Genomic DNA, 6000 nt, shown 5'->3' with positions numbered 1-6000 from the left:
GGGATAGCCAGGGGGCTCCGCATGCTGCCCCCACCCCAAGTGCCACCCCTGCAGCTCCCATTGGTCAGGAACCACACCCAATGAGAGCTGCAGGGCCAGTGCCTGTGCAGAGGGCAGTGCGCAGAGCCGCCTGGCCGCGCCTCTGCATAGGAGCCGGAGACGGGATATGCTGCTGTTTCTGGGAGCTGCGTGAGGTAAGCGCCACCCAGAGCCTGCCCCCTGACCCTTCCCATGCCCTGATCCCCCTCCTGTCCTCCAAACTCTTGGTTCCATCCCGGAGCACCCTCCTGCACCCCCAACTCCTCACCCCAGAGCCCGCACCCCCAGCTGGAGCCCTCACGCCCTCCTGCATCCCAACCCCCAATTTCGTGAGCATTCATGGCCCGCCATACAATTTCCATATGCATATGTGGCCCTCAGGCCAAAAAGTTTTCCCACCCCTGTTCTAGCCCAACCTGCCAACCTAATGTTCCTAGTTCAACATTTAATTATGATTCTAAATTTGACTGTAAAGTTCAGAAATTCAGAGCTGTGCCCTACTATTTGGCTAAATGAATCCTTTACACTTAATCTGAATTGTCTTCTAGTTTCCATTTACTAGCTAGTATCTTGCAGAAAGGTGTTAGAAGTTGATAACTGTGAAGAACACCTTTTTAAAAAACAAAAACAAACCATCTAATTTATAAGTAGTTTGATTGTTCAGTTGTGGAAAAATTCTCCATTCTCTACTGATTATTAGAACATTCACATTTGATAGGGTTAAAAAAATGAGATAAATTATGCATCAAGGCCAAATCCTTGCACTAATTGATGTAGGTGAGGCAGAAATTTCCCCTGTGGGCAAGTTATTCCATAATTGTTACTCTGGGGTTTCTTGCATCTTCCTCTGAAGCATCTGATATTGGGCAGGGTGAATCAAGTATGGGAATTCTATGTTCCTATTAGCCTGTGATGAACTCAGAGCCGGCTCTAACTTTTTTGCCACCCCAAGCCAAAAAAAAAAAGCGCCGCCCTGCCGAACCAAAAACTACAACAACAAAACCCGAATGCCGCCCTGCCGAACCAAAAACAACAACAAGAAAACCCGAGTGCCGCCCCGCTGAACCAAAAACAACAACAAAAAACCCAGTGCCACCCCGCCAAACCAAAAACACCCCCCCCCAAGCACCACCCCACCGAACCAAAAAGAAAATAAATACCCCCGCCCCCGGAGCGCGCTGCCCACTGAATCAAAAAAACCTCCTGAGCGCCGCCCCACCGAACCAAGATTGGCCGCCCCTTATAAGGTGCCGCCCCAAGCACGTGCTTGGACAGCTGGTGCCTGGAGCCAACCCTGGATGAACTCCATGTCCCCCAGGAGCATGTGTTGTGGGGGAGAAGAAATTGGCATTGTATTAATGTGTTTTCCTATTTAAAACAAAGGTATTCACCTGCTAAACAAAAAGATTATCTCATAATCGGCATTAAGAAGGCAAGCAGAATCACTGGACAAACAATCTTATATTAAGTGTGTTTTGTTGGGGGGGAAAGTATATTTTGTTCCAGAAATATGTACTGAGTAAATGGATGTGCAGTGTCCATCTTGAAGTGAGGGTGAGTGTATGAGTGTTAGGGATCTTCCTCCCCAGGAAATGTTTGCAAAGCACCTGTTCTTTGGTTCCATACAGTCCACTGAAAAGCCCAACATTCTGCTGTTTAGTGGTATTTCTATGAAACCCAGGGATAAATCATCTCTAGCAGGGGAGACCAGGCAGTATCCAGACAGAGGGTGAATGCCTTTGTCAGAAGCAGAAAATCATCCCAGCCTTCATCTCCATTTGGTGGTGGAATAAAGGGCTCCCACAATACCTTAAACTACACATTTGGCACACTGCAAGTGGGGTATTTCAGTCCCAAACACAGGGTTTATTGTATTTAGTAGTGAGCCTATGAAAGCTGATGTGCCATTGTGATGCTCTGTACCTTGGGGGAACACCCTACACCTGATTGTGTGGTATCCAATGCAAAGTTTGTCATGTTGGGTGTCCTTGGAAGGCTGATGATGCACTGAGCATGGTTGTTATGGTGATGTTATAACAATTGTTACAGTGATGTTTATAGTAAGGTTATAGGTTATAATTTCATGTATATAGTTATGAGGCTGAAAATGTATCCTCATGGCTTAAAACAAGCCCATGCAAAAACTCTCCAAGAACAGAGAGGCAGTTCATACCTCATCAAGGCATGGATGGGACAAACCCAGACCTGCCTCACAGGAACAAAGGATGCTGGCCTAGGCAACAACAAAAGGATCTCATACAGGGCTGGCTGTAGGCACCAGCCGACCAAGCATGTGCTTGGGGCGGCACCTTGTAAGGGTGGCCAATCTTCAAGTGGCAGGGTTTTTTTGGTTTGGTTTGGTTTGGTTCGGCGGGGTGGCGCTCCAGGTTTTTTTGTTTGTTTGTTTCGGCCGGGCGGCACTCGGTGATTGTTTGTTTCAGCAGGGTGGTGAGGCACTTGGGGGGGGGTGTTGTTTTGGCAGGGCAGGGTGGCGCTCGGGGGGGTTGTTACAGTGGGGCAGGACGGCGCTCGGGGGGGTTGTTACAGTGGGGTGGCACGACACTCGGCAGTGTTGGTTTGGCAGGGCAGGGCAGCGTTCGGCGGGGCAGGGTGGCGCTCGGGGGGGTTGTTACAGCGGGGCAGCGCGGCGCTCGGGGGGGGGGTTGTTTCGGCCGGGCAGCACTCAGGGGAGTTGTTACAGCATGGCAGTGCGGTGCTCGGGGAGTTGTTTCAGCGGGGTGGCGCTCGGGGGGGTTGTTTCAGCGGGGCAGGGCGGCGCTTGGGGGGGTTGTTATGGCAGAGCGGCACTTTTTTTTTTTTTTGGCAAAAAAGTTAGAGCCGGCCCTTTGGTCAGTTTGGGACTGCAATGAGGTAATGCTCACCTGACTCTGAAAGGCGGGGGGGGGGGAGGGGGAAGCCAAGAGGGAAGAAAGGAGATGATAAAAGGGAGAGACATTTGCCATGCTCTCTCTCTCTTCCCCCTACATCTACAGACACCACACCAAATGACTGAAGTGATGATCAAAGGGGAAAGCCTGGCTGAAGAGCAGCCAGCCTATGGTGAGAAGCATCTAAGTTTGTAAGGGCACTGAAAGTGTTAAGATCAGCTTAGAATGGGTTTTGCTTTTATTTCATTTGACCAAATCTGACTTTTTATGTTTTGACTTATAATCACTTAAAATCTATCTTTATAGTAAATAAATCTGTTTGTTTATTCTACCTGAAGCAGTGTGTTTGGTTTGAAGTGTGACAGAGACTCCCTTTGGGATAACAAGCCTGGTACATATCAGTTTCTTTGTTAAATTGATGAATTTATACAAGCTTTCAGCGTCCAGAAGGCATAACTGGACACTTCAAGATGGAGGTTCCTAGGGTTGTGTCTGGGACCGGAGATACTGGCTAGTGTTATTCGATTGCAGGTAGCTGGGAGCAGCTTACATGCCAGAGGCTGTGCGTGAGTAGCCCTGGAGTGGGGGTTCTCACAGCAGAGCAGGGTAAGGCTGGATCCCAGAGTCAAGGATTGGAGTGACCTAGCAGATCGCCAGTCCAGATAACAGCAGAGGGGAACGACGCAACCATATTTCCCTCATTCACTGCTATACTGAGAATATGTCACATGGGATCTTCCTTCCAGATCTTCACAAGCCCTTTTCCCAACAGGAATTGGAGGCACTTGAGCTTGATTCCTCTTTCACTTACACTGCTATAAATCAGGAGGAACTCAAAGAATTACCCTGGGGTTAGTTAGAAGAGAATTAGGGCTCACAATTAGAAATCTAATGAGGTTCAACAAGGACAAGTGCAGAGTCCTGCACTTAGGAAAGAAGGATCCCAGGCACCGCTACAGGCTGGGGACTGACTGGCTAAGTAGCAGTTCTGCAGAACAGGACCTGGGTATTACAGTGGACGAGAAGCTGGATATGTCAGCAATGTGTTCTTGTTCCCAAGAAGGCCAACGGCATATTGGGCTGTATTAGTAGGAACATTGTCAGCAGATCGAGGAAAGTGATTATTCCCCTCTGTTCGGCATTGGTGAGGCCACAACTGGAGTATTGCGTCCAGTTTTGGTTCCTCCACTACAGAAAGAATGTGGACAAATTGAGGAGTCTCCAGCAGAGGGCAACTAAAATGATTAGGGGGCTGGGGCACATGACTTATGAGGAGAGGCTGAGGGAACTGGAGTTATTTAGTCTGCAAAAGAGAAGAGTGAGGGGGGATTTGATAGCAGCTTTCAACTATCTGAAGAGGGGTACCAAAGAGGCTGGAGCTAGGCTGTTCTCAGTGGTGGCAGATGACAGAACAATAAGTAATGGTCTCAAGTTGCAGTGGGGGAGGTCTAGGTTGGATATTAGCAAACACTGTTTCACTAGGAGGGTGGTGAAGCACTGGAATGGATTATCTAGGGAGGTGGTAGAATCTCCATCCTTAGAGGTTTTTAAGGTCAGGCTTGATACAGCCCTGGCTGGGATGATTTAGTTGGTGTTGGCCCTGCTTTGAGCAGGGGATTGGACTAGATGACCTCCTGAGGTCTCTTCCAACCCTGATCTTCTGTTCTATTCTCTCTCACTGCTTTCCTCCTCTCCTGAACGTTGTTCTGCTTCCTTCATCTGAGCCCGCATTAGGATGACCAGAAGTCTCGATTTTATAGGGACAGTCCCAATATTTGGGATTTTGCCTTATATAGATGCCTATCTCCCTCCCACCCCGGGGCCAGATTTTTCACACTTGCTGTCTGGTCACCCTACCCCACATAGATCTGAAATTGCATCTTTTAGCTGGGACACATTGGGCCTGGTTCACCCTTGTGCAGTCGGGGCAGAGCGCGGGCTGCCCACTCAGACGGGCAGCGGGGTGACTGAGGAGACAAGGCGCGTGGGGGGACGGGGATGGAGACTCGGGACCCTGCTGCAGTATTAGCGGAGCGCCCCAGCGCTAAGGTGCTTTGCCTCTTTAAGACGCTCCTGCCCCGGCTGCATACACGTGGCCTGAGAGGGGAGGGGAAGGGGGCGCCCTGGGCTGCTGCTGGGGGCTCCCGGAACCATCGCATCCCTGCCCGGGGGGAGTCAGCGCCCCCGGGGCTGTAGTTGTTGGGGTCCGCGCCGGGGTAAGTGGGGGGCGTGGTGCAGGGCGGCGGGGCAGCAGCCGGGTTAACCCAGAGGTGGCCGGGGGAGAGCAGAGGCTGCTCTGCGGCCATCTTATCAGCAGCTCCCCGGGAGCGACTGAAGTTTCTTTCCAGTTCGCCGGGGGGCGGAAAGGGAAGACTGAAAGGTGGGAATAAACCGAAGGAAGGCAAGTGTGAGCAGGGCTGCCGACACCGGCGGTGCGGTGCCCGCTCCTGCTTCAGCGACACCCCCCACCCCCGTGCTCTGCTCCCCTCTCCCTTCCCTGGGCTGGGGCTGCAGCGGTACTGTGGTATCCTTGCTCCCCCCTCTCCCTGCCTCAGCCCCCCTGCCCCAACCTAAAGCTGAACTCTGCAGCCTTGAATGAGCTCCCTGCTCTCCCATGGAGTCTCTGCTCCCCAGCATTACAGGAGTTCCCCTGGCTCTCCCTTATCCCCTCTCTTCTGCTCCTGCAGACGAGTGCTGCAAATACAGGCTCTTCCCAGCTCCCCCTGTCCCTCTCCAAGCTCCGCACCCCAGCTCCAGCCTGCCTTGCAGGCAGTACAAAGGTTCCCCTGGTTCTCCAGCTTCCCCTGTGATCTGCTCCCAAACTCCGGTACCCTGTCTTGGCGCATTATAAGCATTCCCCACCTTTCTCCTCTACTCCCCTCAGAATGCACTTCAGCCGTATAACACTTCATCCTCTTGTATTTTTATTCATACTTTGAATATTGTGCCAACAGTAAGTGAGCTGTTAGTTGGCAGTTCTCATGTGTACAGCTAGAAAGTGCGATCACCAGTTATCTGTCTAATGTTCCTTTGGGGATACAGCTCTTGTTTCCATACAGTACTAGTAACCTGC

The 6000-nt window shown here is 51.2% G+C and overlaps 1 protein-coding gene across 21 annotated transcripts in view; it reads left to right on the top strand.

Annotated features, from left to right (window-relative positions):
* Positions 1–5007: 5007 nt before the first annotated feature.
* TSPAN11 (tetraspanin 11) overlaps positions 5008–6000 on the top strand; it is a 203203-nt gene continuing 202210 nt past the window's right edge. For 19 of the 21 annotated variants that reach the window (XR_005598407.1, XR_005598397.1, XR_005598377.1 and 16 more), the window contains exon 1: positions 5008–5143. The gene's annotated coding sequence lies outside the window, so the exon portion shown is untranslated. Of the gene's footprint in view, positions 5144–5203; positions 5308–6000 lie in introns of those variants that run through there. The other 2 variants (XM_039538407.1, XM_039538413.1) reach the window with 2 other exon arrangements.

The sequence above is a fragment of the Mauremys reevesii genome, linkage group 1 (assembly GCF_016161935.1).
Source record: "Mauremys reevesii isolate NIE-2019 linkage group 1, ASM1616193v1, whole genome shotgun sequence".
Classification (NCBI taxonomy): domain Eukaryota; kingdom Metazoa; phylum Chordata; order Testudines; family Geoemydidae; genus Mauremys; species Mauremys reevesii.
Note: the sequence above shows the minus strand (reverse complement) of the source record. Positions and strands in the feature narration are given on the sequence as shown.